This window comes from Sarcophilus harrisii, chromosome 2, assembly GCF_902635505.1.
Source record: "Sarcophilus harrisii chromosome 2, mSarHar1.11, whole genome shotgun sequence".
In the NCBI taxonomy this organism is placed as follows: domain Eukaryota; kingdom Metazoa; phylum Chordata; class Mammalia; order Dasyuromorphia; family Dasyuridae; genus Sarcophilus; species Sarcophilus harrisii.
Genome location: NC_045427.1, coordinates 240,438,629 through 240,463,046, shown reverse-complemented (window position 1 = coordinate 240,463,046; position 24,418 = coordinate 240,438,629). Strand labels below are relative to the sequence as shown.

Here is a 24,418-nt window from a genome sequence, read left to right as displayed (position 1 = left end):
AAAGAGCCAAGTACAATTTCTGTTTGAAAACTTCATCCTGAAGGAGCAGTTAGCATTCAGGCACAGGTGTGATTTTTAAAAAGCAAATAAACCTTGATGGAATGAATGTATTTTATTAGGCATTGAAGAATTCTTACTTTTCCTCTCCTTCTAACCCTCACTGGGAGTATATAAGACTAAATTTCCATCTCAGCTCAGAAGATCTAGCTTTTTTCACATACCTTTTCCAGACTAATGGTTGAAAAATGAGTCTGGTCAACCTTGAACCTGAGCTCATAATGGACCAAAGGGCTGGATTTTTCTGTAGCACTAAAGAATTAAGGTGTCTTCTAATTAAAAGCACCTGCATACCAATATACTTTTCCTTATCCTTTATTTTCCCAAATCATTTTTCAAAGAGAAATTTAGGATTTGGCAGAAGAATAATTCCAAGTTGGTTCTGTCAAAGAATAGGACTCTCCCCTGCTTTGGAAATATCTCTCAGTGAATATTTGAACTCCAAGGAATTAGGGGAGCAGGGTACTTCCTAACCATTTTAACTCTCTAACCCCTATGAACTTGATACAATATCATCAACACCCATAAATGTCTGGGCTAACAGGACCCTATGTTAGGTACTGAAGAGAGAAAAACATGAGCAGCAGAACTACAGATTCTGCCTCAAGAATCTTAGCTTTTTTGGGGAGAGACCTGATTTATACTCTTTTCATATGCTTTATGCTCAGGACAAACTAGAGGATTCATCATTTTCTCTCTTTAAAACTTACCTTCATAATATGTAGTATACCTGGAATGAACTTAATCACAATCTCTATCTGTTAAATTCCTCCCTTCCTACCCTCTTCCCTCCCTTCTCTCATTTCTCCCTCCCTCTTTTCCTTCCTTTCCTCTCTTCATTCCTCCCTCCTTTCCTTCCTCCCTCCCTCCTTTTCTTCCTCTTTCCTTCCTTCCCTTTCCCTCCCTCCCTTCACTTCCTTCCTTCCTTCCTTCCTTCCTTCCTTCCTTCCTTCCTTCCTTCCTTCCTTCCTTCCTTCCTCCCTCCCTCCCTCCCTTCATTTTAATGATATCTTTTGTGATATCTAGTGATTAGTGAAATCAGATATTTAATGATATCTGATTTTGCTTACATACTTTGAATCAATTCAAACAAGTCTCCTAATTTTTCTTGAATTTACTCATATTTGATTTTTTTTCTTAAGGTACAATAATATTTATATTTATATATCACAATTTGTTCAACTATTCACCAAATGATGGACACAGATTTTATTTCTAGTTTTATCTATCTATCTATCTGTCTATCTTTTTATTAATTTAGGTTACAAAAAGTTCTGTAATGCAGCTTAAAAAGGAAGTCACTGCAGTGGATAGAGAACTTAACCTGAAGTCAAGAAGATCTGAGTTCACATCTATCCTTGGACATTCCCTAGTTGTGAGATACTGGGCGAGTTAGTTAATTTTTCTCAGTCTAGATTTCCCATCTGTTTAAAGGGGATAATAATAACACCTATGTCTGGAGCTTGTTGTGAGGATCATATGAAATAATATTTGTAAATTACTTTGCAAAGCTTAAGGTGCTATATAAATGCTAGTTATCGTTATTTTTACCCATGAATAGCTTATAATATATAAATGTATGTATAAGTATGTACATGAATATGTTTATATATATGCATTTATACATATATACACATGCATATGTGATCTTTCTTTCTGTCTTTGCCCTCCTTGGAGTATATTGTCAGTAATGATATCTCTGGGTCAACTTAAATGAATTTAAGTTGATTCTTCTTGCATAATTTCTGAAAAGTTTAGATCCACAGCTCCACTAAAAACACATTATTAGTATGCTTGTTTTTTCTGTAGTTCCATAGTACACCATTTTCTTTTTTGGGGGGAGATATGATCTCCCTATTTTGCAGGAGAAATACAAAAGTCACTCATGGGCCTAATCCCACCACTGATAAGACTGGGTCTATTTCATTTTTGACCTGGAATGATTCATCCCTTCTTTAGGGAGTTTTGTGGCCTCCCACTACTAAGTAAGTAGGGTTTTTTTTTGTTTTTGCCAATGAGGAATCTGAAAATGAGATTGATTAAAGGACCTGCCCTGGACTGTGCAGCTAGGAGGTATTGGAAGCAGTTTCAAGTTTCCTAGTATCATATCTATCATGTGAAGTAAGTCCCTCTTGTGGAACTCCTAAACTTTCAGAGTCCCAGTTTATTCATCTGTAAAAGAGAGATAACAATATTCACCTCTCAAGATTATTTTGATGATGTAATGAGATTACATACATAAGAGGAAAAAGAGGTTAAATAAGAGATAATTGGGAAAGTCAGACTATAACAAGCTCTATTTGCCATACTACATTTCCCAAGTTGCTTATAATCACTAAGTTTCTTCCTTTGTATCTGGATGCCAAGTTAGGCATTGTTCACTTGAAGCTGAGGAAGAAATACATTTTATGCTTGGATGATTTCTACTGCTTGCTCCTACAAAGTAGAACCTCAAAGTCCTTATTTGATCAGTTAATGAGTTCTGGGAATTGATTATGTGGAATGAACTTTCAAAAGTGCTAGAGTAGAGAACCTCAAATTAAATAGACATAATCAGTTCTCCATAATTGTACTAATAGGAAACTAAATGTGTAGAAGAATAAATGACTCTCCTTTTTCTTCTACTGACCTACTCTTATCAATTATCCTTCTCTATAGAGGCACATATGAAAAAAATAACTTGGGGCTCAGAAGGTATTATCACAGATGCAGCTTTCAATGACTTTATAACATCCAATCATTGTTTAAGGATGGTTTCTGTGTCCAAGACTTTGAGCACCTTAATCCCCAGTACATAAGACTTTGCTCTGGAATTCACATGGCATAGGGAAACACAAAAACAGATAGATACAGGAAACCACCCAGGTATAATGGCTCCCCAGTGTCTATTTTCTTATTTATTTATTTAATATTTCCCATAGTTACATTTAAAACAATTACTTTACATTTTTTAAAAAACTTTGAGTTCTAGATTCTCTCCCTTATCCCTACCCCCCAGCCCATTTAAGAAACTGCATGTGAAATTATGTGTAATATTTTCATAAAAGTCATGCAAAACAATGTTTTACCGGGTTCTCCAACACCACACTTGCATTATAAGTGCTGGTTTATTCTAGTCAGGCCTTAGTTTTCCCTGAAGATGCTTTTTATGCTGCCCAAGGCATCTCATTTGGAGGACAGGCTAATGCCTTCATTAAGGATATCAGAGACTTCTGTCTTCCTGCTTTCCCAGTTCAACTGTCCTGTCTCCCTGATCAAGGCAATATCATGTCCCTTCTAGCATATTACACTGTTTCTATGAGATATCTCTCAATGTTTTCCTTGGTTGTGACCCTTACCTGGCTAATCTGGCATTTTGCCACATCACATGCTAGATCCTGCTGATTTGTGGGAGCACTGACTCCTGGGATCCCATTATCAGCTTTCTGGGATGCTACCCCACACTAGCTCCTCATCATGTTATACCAATTATCCTCTTAAGAGAACTCTCTAGAGGCAGATGTCAGGTGACTAGTAGAGGAGCAGGAAAACCCCCCCACTATAGCTCACCTAATGAATTATTCTTGCAATGAGATTAATTAACTGGAGAGATAGGAAGTGTGGCAATCAAGATTTCTGGAAAGGTTGGGGGTGATGAGTATGTGGGGAAGAGCATTGCCTAAACAGAGATATAGAGAATAAAAATGATGGTCAAAGTTAAAAAGTACATAATAGACAATTAGCCAAGCAAGTATGCAAAAGCCAAAGTAAAATCAAGGCTATACTAATAAATTTCTAGATTCATAGAAACATTTACCTTATTTTGCCGGACCTAGACCCACTACACCATTTCTTAGCTCTCTCCTTGCCATTCCACTGAGCATATCTCCCTCACAAACCCCATTTGCCTGGCCCATTAGAAGTACTTAATAATTGCTTTTTTGATTTATCCATAATTACCCAAGAACTTTTACATTCTTTGTTGATCTTCAATACAAGTTAATAAGAAATGGGAAGATGAATTTCATTCAATATGCTCATTTGAGCAAAATGTGGAAACTGAGGCACAGAGAAGTTGTATAAATTACCTAAGATCATAAAATAACTTAATGGGAGAGACAGAGAAAGATGCCAGGTTTCCTTAACATTTCATTCTGCACTATCTAGAGAATGTTAACAATATCCAATAACTGATGCCGACATTAGCTTGTTAAAAAAATACTATCTTTCCAGACAAAGAGTGAACACTTCCTGCTTATTGTTAAAAATGCATTTATTTCAGCTTGGTCAGGAAATAGGGAGACATAAAGAAATAGTTAACAGAATAAACCAGTACAGAAAGCTATGATGTGAATTGAAGTTTGGTCTTTCCAATGTGGGCCATGGATGGGGGTGGGGGAGGTGGGGGTAGAAGGGAATGTTCAGAGGCACAGAACATCAAGACCCCAAGAAAAGTAAGATGTTCTTTTGTTTTCATCTATGGAAAGGCTAACAAGGCCCACCTCTAATTCCCAGTTCTCCTACACTCTTTCCAATTTCCTCTTTCTACTTTCTTTGCTGTCTGACCTTATCCACAGCCACTGGATCTGGAGGTCATGATTCACAGCTTTCTCCATTGAAGTGCTGGAGGACCACAGGGATTGCTCACAGCATTGGTCTTACTTCTTTGCTACTAGCTGGGGACACAGAAAAATCAGGTTTGGGTTCATGTCAACACCAATTGTTAGGCTTGTGACCTTGTCATGCAGACTTGAATGTGAACTCTCAGCATTCCAGGTAGCCTCTGGGGAAAGAGTTGTTTTATCTGTGTGACACACCCATACCCATGCTGTGTGTACCAGATGTAGGCCATGTCAGCTCTCTTCCAGTTTTAGCTGACTTTGGTCTATGGATCACTCATGGCAAACTCCCTCCCCTCAAGGAAAATTTCCACAGATAAATCAGATCCTCTGAAAGAAGACCAGCGTTTAACTTTGAAAACATCTTTTTCATTTTCCTTCCAATTTTTTCTTACTTTGTACAAAATAAGATTTCCTCCTTTTAGGAGTGGTTATGAAACATCCACCATGGGGGAAATGCTTAGACCATAGATGACCCTTATTTGGTAAAGAATACTTGCTTCAGCTGTGTCCAACTCTTTGTGACCTCATTTGGGGCATTCTTGACAAAGATACTGAAGTGGGTTGCCATTTTCTTATCCAGATTATTTTATAAATGAAGAACTGAGGCAAATAAGGTTAAGTACTTGCCTAGGGTCACACAACAACTGAGTATTGGAGGCCAGATTTGAATTTAGGAATATGAATTTTGATACCAGGAGTGTTCTATTTACTGTGCTATCTAGGTGCCTTTCTTTCTACTATGCCATATTGTATCCCCCAACTAGTATTTATTTATTAAGTATTTATTTAGTATCTATTATTTATTTATTAAGTATTTATTAAATACCTACTATATATCTTCAGCATTATAGCAAACTAGTCAGAAATATGTTTTAAGTAGTTGGGAATTTTAGTTCCTTTCACACAAATCTTGGCGAGTGGCTTTTTTTCTTTGCTTCAGGGTAAGACTGTCCTGATAAAGCCAGGACCTTTAAGAAAAAGTGGGCTTTAAGTAAAAAGTCCACAAAAACTCAACCACAATGAATAATTTTGCTAGTGTAAAGCCTCTTCCCCTCAGTCTCTATTTCCCCATGAATCTGTAAGTTCCCAAAGCACAGGTCAAGTTTCTGTTTATTTCCCTTCCTCCCAGTGTAACTTTTCTCATCCTCAAACCCAGTCTTTTTTTAAACTGCAAATCTGTGTTGGGAAGGACTTCCTTGGAAGATATATAGCCGCCTTTAATGGCAGCAGTGGCAAACTTGTTTATTGACCAAATGGAAAAGCTGGTTATTAGAAGGCAATCAGTGGGCAGGCATTGTGAGTTTCTCTTCTTTGATGAGGGAATAAATAAAGCATGGAAAGAGACAATCAAAGACACTCAATCCAAAATGTAGGCGTTAGGAATCTTAACATTTTTTCTGCCAAGTATTTCAGTATTCCTAGGAGTCAACATATTCTGGTACATATGTGGAAACATTCTCATTTATATGGGAACTGCCCATCCTGCAGACTCATTTACTTATACCCAAGAGGAAGACTAGCTTTAGTAGCTTAAACTTACTACTATAGTTGTGTAAGCCTATATAAGCCAATGAACTTTTCTGGGCTTTTTTTATTTGTGAAATAAAAAGGACCAGATGATCTCTGAGGTCCCTTTCAACTTGAGATCTATGATTTGAGGAGTCTAGCTTTGTTCTTTACTAGTTATATGACCTCAGACAAGTCATTTAAACTTTCTGAGTCTGTTTCCTCATCTGGAAAAGGACAATAATTCTTGTACAACCTACCTCCCAGTGATGTTGGAAGGAAAATGCTTTATAAAATTCAAAGTTCTATAGATTCACAAGTTGTTATCAGTATTTGAAATGCTTAGGTCTTATTCATTTTTATTCTGCTTAGCTTATGGTCTGGTCCATAGGAGATCTCACTAGATGTCTTATGATATGAATTAGGTCTAGAGCTCATGGTTTTCACTCCCTGATTTTTCATAAGGAAGGAAAAGAGAACCTTCTACTTATATCCAGTCACCCTTCAGTTCTAATTTAGTTCAATAATCATTTCATAAAATCCATATGATATGTTAGACGTGCTACTAAATGTGGTGATGCAAAGACAATAACAAGAAAAATTAACAATCAAGGAGCTGATTGTTGTACAAAACAAGCAATTCTGCTAGGGGTGAATGGATGCAAAACAATAAGTGTAAAAATAAATAAAAATGAAATATACACACAATTGTACAAAGTAAATTGGGGGTGAAGAAGAGAACACCAATAACTAATAATAAGAACTAGAGAGATCAGGAAAAAAATTCTTGCAGAAAGTAGAAATTGAAATGAGCATTAAAGGAAGCTAGGGATTCTAAAGTATGAATGTAAAGTATAAATGACGTAAAGAGCATTTCAGTTAAGATGGGAGCGGCAATTTGTGGAAAGGCAAGTGGGTGGCACATAGAATATCACACATAATGGACTACAGGGTGAGATAACAAGTATTAATAGTCTGATGAAGAGTCAAAAATGGGATTAATTTTCATCTTAGAGCAAATTCTATTTTGTGAGTGTCTTCTTGCTTCCTTCTGGGAAGTAACAGAACAACTCATCATAAGGAGAAGCTGGCATTGGGAACACAAGAGAAAAGTGAATTTTTAATGAGAGGATAGTGAAAACAAAGTTCAGGGACTCTGGGAGGTTATTTGGATGATTGGAAATAAGTCCTGTCTTTAAGTCCTGGCTCTGCCACTTGCTAGCTATATTAACTTAGGCAAATCATTTAACCTTTCTTTGCTCATATTTAACAGAAGACTTTTCAGTCTTTTTAGTCTATGTTGCAAGGGATGTAATTTGAAGACCACATATTTGGAAGATGGTAACTCCTTCTTCCTATCCCAGAAAAGTCCAGGAATGTCTGAAATGGACACTTCATTTTATTCCCAAGACCTGTCAACTTCCTCACTATTCATAGTCAGAAATCTACTGCCCTGACAATATCCCCTCTCTCAATACATCATTTAACATGTTCTAATTATTTGTAGTTAATTGGTTATCAGGTTTTTCTGCATCAGACATGCTGATTACTATGCTATCCAGGATGTAATTGGACTTGGACAGACCCCTTTACAACAGTGCTCTACCAAGCAATTATCTGAAGTTGGAGAATAAAAGAAGTACTATGCTTAGTAAACTAAAAATGTTTGCCCTTTCCTTCTCCAGATCAGAGGTAAACAGGGGTAAGTGACTTGTCCAGAGTCACATAGCTAGTAAATATCTGAAGTCGATTTTGAATTTAGCTCTTCCTGAATCCAGGGCCAGCATTCCATTCATGGTGTCATATAGCTCCCCTATATGTTCCCTACATGGATGCCTTCATGGTACTTAAGATTAAACCCATTTTTCCCTAAGAGAGAACCTTCCCCTAATTTGGAACATCAAGATGATGCAAAACAAACGATATTAATAAAGACATGATGTTGGGGATTAATATGTAAGAAACCTAGAAAAATGGTGGGGAAGTTTTGAAAGGTTTGGTGCACTAAAAGGGAGAATATTATATATGGTTGTGGAGTTGTCAGGAAACCACTGGAGTTTGTTGAATAGAAAGGTGACATGATTAGAATTGCACTATTGGAAGATAACTTTAATAGCTGAGTGGAGGATGGATTTGGGGTGGGGGGAGACTTGTGGCATGGAGACTAACTAATGGGTTCTTTCAATAATCAAAGTGTGAGATATGAAGGCTGGCCCCACTGCGGTGATAGTATCAGAGGAGATAAAGGGTCATATACTAGAGATGTTATAAAGATCAAAATGACAGGACTTGGTGACAGATTAGATATGAAGATATGAGAGAGTGAAGAATTCAGGTTGACACCTTAGTTGTAAGGCTGGTGACTAGGAGAATGGTGGTGTCCTTGATAGTAATGGGGAAGTTTGGAAGGAGATAGTATATTAAATATATTAAGGCCAAGCTGATTGGAGTTCAGCTTAGAATAATTTTTTTTCTTTCTGATTGGACAACACAGAATTAGCAACACAGACTACAATGAAATTAATGTAAAAGTCACATAGCAATTTTTCTTTTTTGAAATAAAATTTTATTGCTATCCTTTGTTTTTGCATCATCTAAATTTCTCCCAGAATCCTTCTACTTTGCATAGAACCATCCAATATAATAATAATTTTTTTTTAAAAAAGAGGAAAAAAAATCAGAAAAACTGATGAATACGTTGAAAAAGTCTGAAAATATATGCATTATGTTGTGCTTGTGAACTATCACTGCAGATAAGAATAATAGAGAGGTATCCTCTCACATATCTTCATCTATCTTTGTTTTTTGTAATTTTTCAGTATTTGCTTTTGATTATTTTCTGGTTGCTGTTCTTTTCTTTTCACTTATATTATTATAAACATTGTATACCTTATTATCTTGATTCTGCTTATCTTACTCTGTCATTTCCTGTGTGCTTCTTTGTATTCATAATATTTCTCATATCTTACAGGACAATACTATCCCATTACTTTCATGGACTGCAACGTGTTTAGTCATCCATCTTTCAATGGGCATCTGCTTTATTGCCAGCTTCTTGCTACCACAAAAATACTGTTTGAAATAGTTTGATATATATATAAGGACTTTTTTCTTATCAATGACTTCTGTGGGGCATAAGCCTAGTAAAGGAATTTCTGGGTCAAAGAATATAGGGCCATTTTATTTACTTTATTAACATAATTCTAAGTTGGTTTCCAAAATGGTTGTACTTATTCATGCCTCCACCAGCAAAGTTTTTATTTTTCTACAATCTCTTCAGCACTGAGTATTCCTATCTTTTGTCATTTTTGCCAATTTGTTGCATGTTTTGACTTGCATTTCAAATTATTAGTGATTCAGAATGTTCCTTCAGATGCTTGTTATACGTTTACAATTCTTTTAAGAATTTTTCATATGCTTTTACTACTTAGATATTGAGGAATGACTTTTGGCCATATATACACATATGTATAAACATATAAATATGCCCATGCACACACACATGTATGTATATTTGTGTATACATAAATATATTCTCTTTAAGTAATATGAAAAATATTTATAGCAACTTTTAACGACATAAACATATTATACATATACATATGTATATCTTATATATCTGAAAATTTTGATATAAAGATTTTTCCTATTTCCTAGATATATTTTGTTTATGCAGAAGCTTTTCAAATTTATGTAATCAGAATTATATATTTTATTTTTTATTATTGTCTCTAATCCTTGCTTTAGACTAAATGTGCTGTTGACCTAGCCATTTTCAATGAGACTTTATTCATTGGCAAAGATGAAAAAACTCTTCCTTTACCAATGTTGGTAGCTGCTCTTCAGCTCTTAGCCTTAGACTACTCCCTGGGTCTATTGAGAAGGGAAAGGTAGGCAATAAACATTTTTTAAGCATCTACTATACCTTAAGTGCTTTACAAACGTTATTTCATTTGATCCTCACAACAGTCCTGGGAAGTAGGTGCTATTATTTTACAATTTTATAATTGTTACAACTGTTTACAGTTGAAGAAACTGAGGCATGCAGAGGTTAAAATGGCTTGCCCAGGATCACATAGATAATCAGTGTCTGAGAATGCAATGGAACATGGTTGTTTCTAATTCCAGGGTGCCAGCACTCTATCCACAGTACTATTTAGAGGTTAAATGACTTAACTTGGGATTACCTGGTACCTTGAATAAGAGGCAGGACTCAAATTCAGCTCTTTCTAAATCCTAGTCTGGTTCTCCATTCTATCTACAATTTCAGTTACTTATCTGAAATATTTTTATTTGTACATTAATCACCAATGTTTGGTTAGCCCGGTTCCCCCTTGTTTTGAAGGTAAGAAAATAGTTTATCTTTATAAATAGTATGATTAAAAAAAGTTTTTCTCCCTCATATCTGGATAACCATAGACTCTCATATTTATTTAATCTGAAGAGAAAGAGAGATGCTTAGAAATGGATAGAGGAGGTCAGCTTAAATTTTAAAATCTTTTTAGAATCCCACTCCTCTCAAAAGTCACTTCTGCTGAAAAACAATGGACTGCTGATCAAGGCGGAAGAAGTAAAGTTCAAAGAATCATGTCAGTAATACCCCAGAATGGACATATTTCTTCTCTCCTGACCCTGTTGCTTCTGGCTAAGGGGCTCCTCTCCAAAGGAAGGGGTATATAGAGCTTAGCCTGACCTCTGCTTTGGAGTGAATTACAGAATCAGCAACTAGGCTGTAGTGAAATTCATTAAAAAGTGATCTGGCTATTTTCAAGTTCAAGAAGAGAGAAAACCTCAAGTTCATTGTCTCTTGGGTTTTAACTTTCTCCCTAAAGCTCAACATTTAAATTTTGCAGAACATCTATCAATAATGTACACTGGGCTTCTGGATGTCCTAAAAAAACTTGTGCACTTTTACAACATATGCCTCTTCATCAAGCTGAGTCTTTCAGATGGGGAACATTAAACTTTTTCTACTGCCTTTCCAATCAGTACTGTGTTGTTATTATCAACAGCAAAGGGTATCTATTGAGTCCCAATTATGGACGGTTTCCAACAAGGGATGTGCTTTACAAACTTTTAAGCATTATATATGACAATGGTTCTTAACATCCAATAATGACTGGCAAGAGATGCTCTAGCTGAAGTCATATACTTTTCTGAGGGATTTGGACTAGAACAGGGGATCTTAACTTGGGGTCTAAAATTTATTTTTAGAAAATATTTTGATAACTGCATTTCTTTTTTTTTATTCCTAATAATAGCTTCTCCCCAATACATGCAAAAGTAGTTTTCAATATTTACCCTTGCAAAACTTTGCATTCCAGATTTTTCTCCCTCTCTTTCCTTCATCCCCTCCCCTAGACAATAAGCAATCCAATATATGTTAAACATGTATAATTTTTCTATCCATATTTCCACATTTATCCTGCTGCACAAGAAAAATCGGATCAAAAAGCTAAACATGAGAAAGAAAAAAGCAAGCAAACAACAAAAAAGGTGAAAATGCTATATTGTGATCCATATTCAGTCCCCACAGTTCTCTTTCTGGATGCAGATGGCTCTCTCCATCACAAGTCTATTGGAATTGGCCTGAATAACCTTATTCTTGAATTGATAATTACATTTTGATATAATTTGTTTCTTTTGTAAATTTATGTATTTTCTTTTATGTATTTAAAAACGTTATTCCCAGAAAGGGTCCATAGGTTTTATTATATGACCAAAAGGGTCTACAATCCAGAAAAGATTAAGAACCCCCAGATTAGAGGATCCCTACAGCCCCTTCTGTCCTAAACCTTATGCCTTAGGATTGTTTAAAAACTTGGTTGGCTACTGTCCCTATACCCTTATTTTATACCCCTTGTTTCTGCAAATTTGGGATTGCTTCATTTTATTTTTGCATCCACAGAACTTAGCAGAGTGCCTGATGCATTATCAGAGTAGGCAATTAACACATGTTTAGTTGGTTGTTAATATTATTGTTACTTTTGACTAGACCCCAGATTTCTTTGATTTTTTTTTTGGCAGAGGGAATTCTAATGGTAGGGGCCCTGGCTTCATCTGTGTGATTCTGGACAAGTCACTTACAATTTCTTCATCAGTAAAATTATTAGGGAATTGGATGCCTAGACTTCTAAGATCTCTTCTACCTTTAAAGCTATGGTGATATTATGATCCTAGGAACAATGTAGATCATGTTATTTAAAGCTTATACTTTTAAGGATTACATAGGGGTACTATAGATGGTAAGCAGACTACTCAGTATTACATAGCCACAGTGTGTGAGAGAGGTAAGAGTTGATGCTACATCTGCCTGATATGAAGACCAGATTTTTGTCCATGAAGCCAGTAACAACAACAATAAAAATAGTTGCTAATATAATAATAATTACCTAAGAACCCATAACATTATTTGAAATCTGAAAAACAGTCTATAATTTGACAGCATGCTGAAATCTGCTTTTCCTCTTTGTTCTCTGACTCTTTCGCTATTATAGTTCTTTGTTCTATAAATCTTAGTTTTCCTCCTTTCAGTCCTTCCTGACACCCCCCCCCAATTCTTTTTAACTTGATTTGTTTTCTCCTGCATTGACTTTGATCCAAAATATTCCAGCTACTTTATACTCTCAGATAGAACTAGCTCCTCTGGCTAGCTGCCTAGGGGAAAGGGGTGGGAGCAAGGAAAGACAGCAAAGATTATTTTTTAGTTCATAAATCTAGAGCAATGAACGATTATAATATTTGACACTTCTCTTTCTCAGTTCCTCTCCTGGCTTCAGCGGGAGCACAGATGCATTGCAGCCCACTCTTCTAAACATTTCAAAGACCAGGAAAAAGAAGTGTGAATCTGTATTAGAAAGATTTATTTCTCCCCATCCAAAATGTTAAATAAGGTCCTATCAAGAGAAGGATTGTTCTGGGCCATTTGTAGATATTCCACATCTGAGAGGCAACTGTTGGAGAAAGGAAGGAAGAAAAAAAGAAAGAAGGAATAAAATGAATGAAGGAAAGGAAGAAAGGGAGGGAAGAGGGGAGGAAAGGAGAAATGAAAAGTAGAAAGAAGGGAGGAAACAAGCTTTTACTTTATTTGAACCTTACAACAATCCCCTATGAGGTAGGGGCTATGATTATTCATATTTTACAACTGAGGAAACTGAGGCATACCGAAATAAAGTGACTCACGGTCACACTAATAAGTGTCTGAAGTGGCATTTAAACTAGAGTTTTTCTAATATCAAGTTCAGCTTTTTAGTTCCTTGCTCTACTTAACCCTTTTCTCAATCACTCTACCATTCTGTTCCATAGATAAATAGGAAGTTGCACTAAAGCCTAGATTCAATTCTCCTCTGGTTCACTCTTCCCGAGTTTCAAGATCTGTCTTCTTCAAACATGACTTTTATTGTCTCAGAAGTCTGAAATAGCTCTGTCATCTACAGGGTGAGGTCCATACACCTTAGCTCAATATTAAAGTTTCTCAATCTTTGATCTTATTTCTCATTACTCCCTTAATCAAAATTTCTGATGAAGTTTATCTGGTCCCTTCACCATCTCTTAAGACATGTCTGATACCACCTCTGCATATTTGCTCTGGCTCTCACCCCTACCTAATATACCCTTTCCCTTCTTTTTCACTTAAGCAAAGAGCTACTGAAATTCCATCATAATTACTGATAATGATATGAACTTGTACTTTTTGCTTACAAAAAAAGAAATTTTCCCCTTACAACTCCATGAGGTAGCTATGAGGTACTTGCTACATAGCAAGCATTGAATAGATGCTTATTGATTAATTGACTGATTCAGGAAACATTTCAACTTTCTGGACCTTAGTATACTAATCTACACTAGAACAGAAGATTTTTAGGGTTGCTTTATGGCTTAAAATTTATGCCTTTTTAAACTAAGACATTCAATGATTATTATCAATTTTTCAGCACATGAGGAAATTGAGGCTTAGAGAGATGAAATGACTTGTTGCCTCCTGCACAGCAGAGTCCTAGAGCCAAATGTGTATTATTTCTATGACAACACACTACTGTAAGCATCAGTAACACATAGAACAATGAGAATTCTGCATGACATAAGTACCATTACATTGCTATAGAAAGAGGGCTACATTTGGTTCAGATCTCTGCTCTTCTAATACTGTATGACCTGGGTTGAAACATTTAGCTTCTCTGGGTTATAGTTTCCTCATTTGTAAAATGAAGGAGCTGGACGAGATGACCTCTAATATCTAGATTTATATCAATAATGATTTTTTTGCTCCCCCCATATAATTTTTCCAATTAAATGTAAGGGCAGTTTTAAACATTAACTTAAAAATTTGGGTTCCAAATTTATTTATTTATTTATTTTATTATTATAGTAACTTTTTATTGACAGAATCCATGCCAGGGTAATTTTTTTTACAACATTATCCCTTGCACTCACTTCTGTTCCTATTTTTCCCTCCCACCCTCCACCCCCTCCCCTAGATGGCAAGCAGTCCTATATATGTTGAATATGTCCTAGTATATCCTAGATACAATGTATGTGTGCAGATCCAAACAGTTCTCTTGTTGCACAGGGAGAATTGGATTCAGAAGGTAAAAATAACCCTGGAAGAAAAACAAAAATGCAAACAATTTACATTCATTTCCCAGTGTTTTTTCTTTGGGTATAGCTGCTTCTGTCCATCATTGATCAATTGAAACTGGATTAGGTCTCTTTGTTAAAGAAATCCACTTCCATCAGATTACATCTTCATACAGTATCGTTGTTGACATATATAATGATCTCTTGGTTCTGCTCATTTCACTTAGCCTCAGTTTATGTAATTCTCTCCAAGCCTCTCTGTATTCATCCTGCTGGTCATTTCTTACAGAACAATAATATTCCATAACATTCATATACCACAATTTATTTGGGTTCCAAATTTTGTCTCTCCTTCCCTCAACAATCTTCCTTAAGAAAGTAAGCAATTTGCTTTAAGTTATATATGTACAAGCATGTAAAACAAATTTCCATATTAGACATATGGAAAAATAGGTCCCCCCAAAAGCTCATGAAAAAAATAAAATAAAAAATAGTATTCTACTATCTGCATGGAAACTCCATCAGTTCTTTCTCTGGATGTCGGATAGCATCTTTCATCATGAGTCCTTTGGGATTGTCTTAGATTATTGTATTCTAATGATCTTTAAACATGTCAATTCAGCAGACAGGCAATCTAGAAAGTTTCCTTCTAGTTCTCAATCTCTAGGTCTCTGAAGGAAGGTTGGAATTTTATGGATCAAGTGGGTTTAGAATGAATTCTTAGGGGATGAGAAGGTGGAAAGGCAAGTGAAGATTCACTCCAGTTATGGGAGAGAGAATAACACGAATACAGTGTTTCATGAGAGAAAATGCTGGTCCTTGAATTTGAGCCAGCATAGTGGTCTTTCGTTTTCAAAAAATATTTAATGTGTTTATTATGAGCCAGACATTGTGCTCAGGGCTGGGAAGGAAAATAATGAAAAATTGCATAGTCCCTGATGCCAAGGAAAATAGAATGGAAAAGGAGAGCATGGCATAATTGTGATTGGAATCAAGAAAAAGGCTTTAAATTCCTCATCTAATACTCACTGTAAAAAAGTGAGAAGAAAATGGCAAATCACTCCAGTATCTTTTTCTATCACTGAGACAACTGCATTAAGTGATTGTGTGATCACAGGTGAGTAACTTACTAGCTCCCAGTCTCAGTTTTTTCATCTATAAAATGGGAATAATAATACCTTGTCTTTGAGGATTGTTGTCATACTCAAATGAGACAAAGTGTTTTGAAAATGTTAAAGTGCAACTTGGGACTGGTGTCATTAGGGACAAGGAAGAGAATAACAATGAGTATTTTCAGCTGGAAGAACCTAGAAGTGCTTCATGAAGGTGGTCACACCTGAGCTGAGAAGATTTCAACAGATGGAGACGAGAAAGAGACATGTATTCTAGGAAGGTTTCAGAGGAAAGATGAATTTGGTTGGAACATAAGAGTGTATGTAAAAGGATAAATAGAATAAAGGATTGAAATTAGAAATGTAAGCTGCTGTCAAATTATGGAAAGCTTTAAACACCTAAATTTACATTGTTTTGTGTTATCATTACCCCGGGGGTGTCTGCATGCAGGGTGCCTTCATTTTCGTGCACCAAAAGAAGTGTGGAGTTCTTTGCACATTGACTTGACAGCTAGTTCTTAGTAAACTAATTATATTGCAGAAAAACCTGGTGCAATTCATTATTTCATATTTAGAATGACTTCAGTTGGGGTAAATAGCTTCATTTGGCTTCTATTACCTATGCCCTTGCTTTTTGCTAAATGCATATCTCCCCATTACATATGCCAATACTTGAGTGATGAATGTAAAAGAACATCTGAAGAATTAATGAACAGGTTATGGCTGGGGAAAGCATCAGATTTAATTAAACTCAACAGAATGAAAGGTTAGTGAAAAGCAGTTAAATAACTCAACAGAGATTAATGTAAAGTTCTCCAATTTCCCCAAAGGTTTGCTTAACACCATTATTTGTCAGTAGACACTGATTTTCTCAGATGGTTATCTGAGAAAGATTCTGACTGGTACTGTCCTTGGGAACCCCTCCTGGGAGAAAGAGCAAAAACTGCCTAGAAGAGGCTGCAGCTGGTGGAGAGAGCATTTTTGAGAGTTCCCCCCACCACCTTAAAATTACAGAACCTGAAAACTGGAAGAGACCTCAAAGGAGATGTACTTCAGATTGCATCCAAATAGGAACATATTGCCTGATACTCTTGTCAAGTGATGATGCCATCTCTAGTTGCAGACCTTCAATGATGGAGAGCTCACTACCTCTCAAAGCACTTCTTTCCATTTCCTTACATTGAATTGAAATCAGATTTCCTGAAACTCTCATCTTTGGTTCCTTGTCCTCTCAAGGACTAAGCAGAACAAATTTAATTCTTCTTTTGTGTAGTCATCCTTCAATTATTTGGAGGCAAAAAGGGTTAAGTGACTTGTCCAGGACCATACAGCTTGTCAGTATCTGAGACCAGGTATGCACTCAGAAGGATGACTCTGTCTGACTCTAAGCCTGGTGCTCTATCAACCTTCACTCCATGGATAAGATGTCCTTAAAATCAATATAGGAAAATAAAATCAGGAGAATGCTATGGTAGGTATGGTTTTCTTTGAAAATAGAAGGTTGACATTCTGGAGAGCAATTTGACACAAACTATCCTATAAAACTGTACATACACTGTGATCCAGCAGTCTCACTACTGGTACTGTATCCCACAGAGATCATGAAAGAGGGAAAAGGACCCACATGTGCAAAAATGTTTATAGCAGTTCTTTGTGGTGGCAAAGAATTGGAAAATCAGTGGAATCATTTGGGGAATGGCTGAATAAGTTGTGGTATATGAAAGTAATGATATATTATTGTTCTATAAGAAATGATCAACAAACTGATTTCAGAAAAGCCTGGAAAAAATAACATGAACTGAGCAGAACCAGAAGAACATTGTATACAGTATACAAAAACAGCAAAATTATGTGATGATCAACTGTGATGAGCTTGACTCTTAGCAATTCAGCGATCCAAGGCAATTCCAATAAACTTTGGATGGAAAATGCTATATGTATCCAGAGATTGAATATGGATTAAAGAATATTGTTATCACTTTTATTCTTCTGTTTTTTTTCTTTCTCACGATTTTCACCCTTTGTTCTGATTATTTTCTTCCAACATGACTCATATGGAAATATATTAAAAAATGAATGTACAGGTTATAACCTAAAAAAATTTAAAAAGGGAAGAAAATAGAAACTTGAACAAGATGAGGAGGGAAAATGGAAACTGGGCTATCCATGGATCAATTGAAAAAAAAAAGCCTAGAAATGTATAGCTTAGAGAAGGAAAAGACTTTGGAGAATTATGATACTTGTCTTTAGGCAATCCTTCCCAAATTAGCTGGATTAAATTATAGGTCAAATCTAATAAAATAAAACTCAATGGGATTAAGCAAAAAATCTTATACTTAGATTAAAAAAATAATATCACTGGTGAAAAAATAGCTAGACAACAGTTCATTGAGGGGAGAAAGGTCTAGGCATTCCCAATATGATCAAAATTAATAAAAGTTATCCCCAAAAGCTGTCTCCATCTGGGTTCTTAAAAGAAGCCTACTATCAGAAAATACCATTTTTTCCAACTCTCCCTGAAGACAGAGAAGGAATAATAAGTGCTTAATCACATCTTCTCCAGAAGTCTCCGTGTATCACAACTTGGAATCATAGACTCATAAGGTAGGAAGGGATCCTATAGTTGATCCAAGTCAAGCTGCCACCGTAAGAAGAGTCTCTGTTGCAACATCTCTGAGGAGGAGGTCATCTAGACTGAATATTTTCTGAAGCAAGTGAAAAATTTTCATCCAGTCTCTGACTGAACTCTTTCAGTGACAGGAAACTCAATATTTTATAAAGAAGTCTGTTCCATTATTGCACAGATCTGATTATGAAAATATTCTCTTTCATACTGAACTGAAACCAGTAGGCAGTAGCCAAAATTTGCTCCCTTTGGAGGAATACAGAGGAAGTCAACTCTCTCTTCTATTCGATAACCTTTCATATATTCTAAGAAGGCTCTCATGACTTAGGTCTTCTCTTCTTCACCTTCATTTTTTTCTTTTTTAAAATTAAAAGTGTTTTCTTACCCTCATTTAACTGTTCATCTAAACATGGAGACATAGTTTTGAGATGTCTCAGTCATTGTTCTCTTGAACACAAAACTCCAGGTGTGTTCTGACCAGTAAAGTACAATGGAATTATCATATCTCTCATTTTGAATACTAGATTCCTATTAATAGAACCTCAGATTTGTGGTTTTGGGCTACCAAAGCAAAATCTGTACTGTCAAGGGGGTGACACCAAGAATGGGTTGACCCAGTTCAAAGGGGAATACATTAGATAGTGGTAATCCAGAGGTGAGAGACGCTAATGGGTATGCAGTAGGGGATTTGCCTGTAGGAACCTAGTTATAACTGGCCTACCTATCATTTTGCCTTGGGACTATATATTTTGGATGATGGGAGAGAGTGAAATAGGAGTGGCTTCTTTATGATATAGGTAAGCAAATGGTTTCTGGAGAAGTGTAGCTCTTTTGCTTATCTTTTAATGCATTTAATATCTATATAAAGAAGTTGGTCAATTTGGTTGTGCTCTCAGAAATTTTTGTGTTTAAGTATCTGTAAAGAATGACAGACAGGAACTGTAACTATCCTTTCTGTCTGGGGCTGTACAAATGGTTGGGGTAGGGAATTTATATTTACCAAAAGATGTTAATAGGGTCTTCTAGCCTACTTCATTCCAACTAAAATCCAACATCCTACAAGAAGCTTTTCCCAACCCCTCTTAATTCCAATGCCTTTGTCATGTTGACTGTTTCCAATTTGTCCTTTCCTGTTTGTCCATAGTTTTTAGTATGTTGTCTCTCCCTAATAGACTGTGAACAGTTTGTGAGGGGAAAGACTATCTTTTGGCCTTTTCTCCCTTCAATCTCCAGAATTTTGCACAGTTCCTCCATATGTAGGTGCTTTATAATTTTTTATTGACTGACATACTTAGTACTTATCCCTGGGGTAAAACCAATTCCTTCCCTAAATTCAGCCTTTCTTGGGCTGACTCTTCCAAGTCACCATCAGTAACAACTTTCCAGAACTCTCCAATCACTTTTGTCCTGCAACTACCTATTTTGCTAATTATGTACTGTTGTTATTATAATCCATTATATTATTATTCGTGGTGTTTTGTCCCTTTTCTAGACTTTAATAAAACAATATGAATATAGACTATCATATATAAAACTTGGATCTTCGTTAGTATTTAGCAATGACCTCTGCATATAATAGCTGGTTAAGTAAATGTTTGTTTTATTTGTTACCATTCATGGAGCAAAGATCAAAAGTAATAAAAAATCTATTAGAAAGAATATAAATAAGAGAAAAATACAGCATTTATTTGACAGTTTTAGCTGGATGCATTTAAGCAAGTTATTGATGCAAAACTGGGAAATGGATGGTTAAGAAGACATTGATCCTGATGATAATTTTATTTAGAAATTTAGCCACTGTAAATTAGTGCCATGAGCCCATTCCCTTATCCCAATTTCTACCTGCCAAGTGGAGAGAGAGTGTTGTGGCAAGCAAAGGCAATATTATTTTCTACTTATTTATTCATTTCTAAGATTTTTATTGAGATTAACAATGAAAATTATAAGCAGTATCACTTCATAAAATAGAGAGCCAGCCTAAACAACAGAAGAACCTGGGCTCAAGATTTGCCTGTTAGACATAAAGTTTTTGTGAATTTAGGCAAGTCATTTAATATTTTCAGTGATCAAGATCATTATCTAAGACCATAAGTTGCAGGAAAAGGCTCATCTTGCAATGGTAGAGTAAATATCTTCACCTTGCAACTCATTGCACCAATAACATAATAATCCTACTATAGCTTCCTGGGGCTTTGACCCGTTAGTCAGAACTTCTCTTATTTGTTTGTACCAGGAGACTCTTTTTTTTTCTCTAATAATAAACATAATCAAAAGATAGTAGAAATTTGGGAGGGAGTGTAGTTTTCCCATAGCACTATAAAATTCTTTTCAACACCAAGGATCGTGGAACTACCAGATTTTGGTTTAAACATCCCAGTCCTATAGATGTTCATAGAGGATCTGGAAATGACAGTTAAAAACAAAGGAGGGAAAAGCATTGGAACTAAAGCAAATGTTTACAGTGGAAATCCATGCTATATACAACACAATATTACAGGTCTTTGGGGCATAGATTCTTGAAACAGCTGAAGGAGGGAAAGATACCAAAATTGCAAAAAAGAAAAAAAATCAGATTTTATCAGTGAAAGAAAAAAAAGAGAACATTTATAGCTATGAATGCATTTTTTTTTTTTTTACTATTTTACTATTTCTATTCAGGATAATCTGAACATACATTGATGGCATTTTAGATGAGTGTTTAAGAAAAGAGCAGGCAGACTTTTGCAAGTAAGATTACATAGTAGATCACATTTTACCATAATACAGTTGGTTGAAAGATATAAAAAGCATGAGAACCCACTGCTCTTACTGTTTGTTGACCACAAAAAATAATTTGATCCAATAAAACAAAAAATCATGTTAAAGATGTCTCCTATTTACATGTTAAAATTATAAAAGATTCCTTAAAAGATATAATTTTAGCCATAGTCTTAGTCAATGACATAAAATGGAGACTTCTTGACCCACCAAAGATATTAATCAATCCTGGAAGAGATCCAACATAAAGTACAAACTAAAGAGGGAATCCCTTTAGAGAGTAAGATGATGGGATCCTTTAGAAATGGAATATCTGTGGAATGACAATGTGCTCATTTGAGCAAGCCCTAAATCATTGCAGAGTCTCCTAATGAAATCCAGAATCACCGAAAAACCGTCCCCTCCCAAGATCCATAATCACTTAAAGCAGTTTTGCTTAACTATTCAAAAAGAAAAACCAAGCATATAAAGAAAGCTGATTAGTTTAGACAAAGATATACAGTTGGATGGACAATATATAGAGATCATTCATCAGAATTTATATATTTTAGAAAGAAAATGCAAATTGAAAATGAGGTATGCCCTAAAACTGAAAAGGAGAGAAACCTGGATTATTTGCGAGCAAGTGAAAAATTCTTTGAATGATCCTAAGGTTTCTCCTAAAACAAAGTTCCATCTTTTTTTATACTATTATTATTCTAATGCATTGTTTGACTGTGAATTATGGAGCTTGACAATTCTGAAGAACTATATTCAAGGATCATTATAAAGGCAAAGGAAAGGCTCCTGTGTGTTGGAGCCAGATCATATTGGATGATTGACAAATTTTCAGATTGAGCATACATAACTTTGGAAATCAGAAAAGGCTACCAATAGCGTTTGATTCATTGTTTTGTTGTTTATCTAGATTGAGAAAGGGATAAAGAAAATATTAATAATAGAAATTAAAATTAGAGTGTGTTGTCATATTTTGTTTTCCCCTGGAGATCTAGTTGTCAAATATTTATCAACATGCTTTTAGTACTTTACAAAATTTTTTTGGGAGAAAGAATACAATGACAGAAGCAATAAAAGCCAAACTATGGAAAAATAAAAAATAGGAAAAAAGAAAATTTAATATTTAATGAATAAACAGGTATAATTTAAAACAGAATTTTATTCTGTTACATAAGTCTGTAAGTGAATTTTACAGATGCTAATATTCAATCAGTAAACAAGTATTGATTAATATATTATACCAGGGGATACAAAGACATCTTGTATCCTCAAAGAATCCATATATGTATGTGTTGTGTACATACACACATGTATGTATGCATATGTATAGTTATATAACATATGTATTCATGTGTGCGTATATGTTTACATTAAAATAAATGAAAAATGATTGGGGGAGGGAGTAGCACCTAGCGGTGGGAAATTAAGAAAGATTTCATGTAGAAGGTAGTGCTTGAGTTGAGTTTTGAAGATGACTAAAATGAAAGTTGGGAAGGAATAGAACCCAAACAATGCAGAAGTATGGAGAAGTGGAATGTCTTGGATGAAAAATAATTATCATGCTTAGAGAAGTTATATGTAGAATATGTCATAAGGCTAGAAAGGCAAAATGGAGCCAAGTGACAATAAGATTAAATACCAAATAGATGAGTTTCTATTTGATCAAAGAAGGGAACCATAGAAGTTTATTGGGAAGGGTAGGAACATGGTCAGTTCTGTTCTTTAGGAAAATCATTCTGGTAGCAATGCAAAGAATCGATTGACTTGGGAGGATGTGTCAATGATGAGGTTATTATAATCATTTAGTCAAGAGCTATAGAGAGCCTGAACCAAAGTGGTGATGTAAGGATGAAAAGAAAGTGATAAAAGTGATAAATGCTGAAATAAAAGTGACAAGATTGGTAATTGATTATTTATATTGGGTGAGTGAGATTGGATGTAGAGAGTGAGACAGTGAGTCTAGTATGACACTGAGCCCACAAACATGGTTGACTGGAAGAAAAGTAGTGATTTCAATAAAAATAAGGATATGCTGGAAAAGGTGGGTTTGGGGAAGATAAATTATAGAACTGGAGATGCTTCCAGGATATTTATTTTGAAATGTCCCTTAGGCAGTTGACTATATAGGTATGACTGGGGCTTGAGAGAGAATCCACACAAAGATGATCATGAAATCCATGGGATCAGATAAAACCCCCAAATGAGAGTATTGAAAGAAAAGAACAGGGAACTTAGGACAGAGTTTTGGGGCATATCTTCAGTTAGGGTAGGTGATATGGATAATGATTCAGCAATGTAGATAGAGAGAAGATATGGTTAGACAGGAGGAGAACAAGAAATTTTTGAAAGGGTGTCACCAAGGAAATGTATGCAAGAAAAAGATGGTCTAGTCATGTGCTAAAAGCAAGGAATTATCAGTGATCAACTGCTCTTTGATATCTTTGTGATGTTAAGAGAAATTAAGGAAGTAGGGTATTATAGTAGAATGGGCAGGTGGCTCCCTCACTCCTGCTATGGGCAAACCTACTGGGATGAGGGTGAGAAAACATCAAGAGTTATAAAGATTAGGTAGGCATAGATAATTTATAGCCTACCTGTTTTGATAAAACACTGAAATTGATGAGATCATGGCTCCATCAGAGCATCAAAGTATTGTAATTGTAGCTTGTATCTAAGGTTAAGCTGTTTCTCCTATTAGGTGATACTTGTCAGTAAGACGCCTTTGAGAGGCTACAGGGCAGATACTATGACTAGTGTCAAGGTCACAGTATCCTAACTTTTTTTTTAATAGCTTCTTATTTACAACTTAAATGCATGGGTATTTTACAGCATTGACAACTGCCAAACCTTTTTTTCCAATTTTTCCCCTCCTTCCCCCCACCCCCTCCCCTAGATGGCAGGATGACCAATAGATGTTAAATATATTAAAGTATAAATTAAATACAAAATAAGTAGTATCCTAACTTTTCACCCTATGCCACCAGTGTATACAGAGTATTAGGGGCATGGAAGCAGTTATGTTAAAAAAAAAAATTTATACTATTGAGGTAGCCAAGTATGAGCAGTCATTGTGAATGCAAAGAAGGAAACCAAACTGGATTGATTCCCTTTAATCCTAAAATTTCCCACATTCAAGGGAAACTTTTTGTTGTATAAATTGGCCCCCTTCCATGACTGTGTGCAAA

The 24,418-nt window shown here is 35.5% G+C and overlaps 1 protein-coding gene across 1 annotated transcript in view; it reads right to left on the bottom strand.

Annotated features, from left to right (window-relative positions):
* CDH4 (cadherin 4) overlaps positions 1 to 24,418 on the bottom strand; it is a 1,212,105-nt gene that overhangs the window by 95,236 nt on the left and 1,092,451 nt on the right. The gene's annotated exons all lie outside the window — the stretch shown is intronic.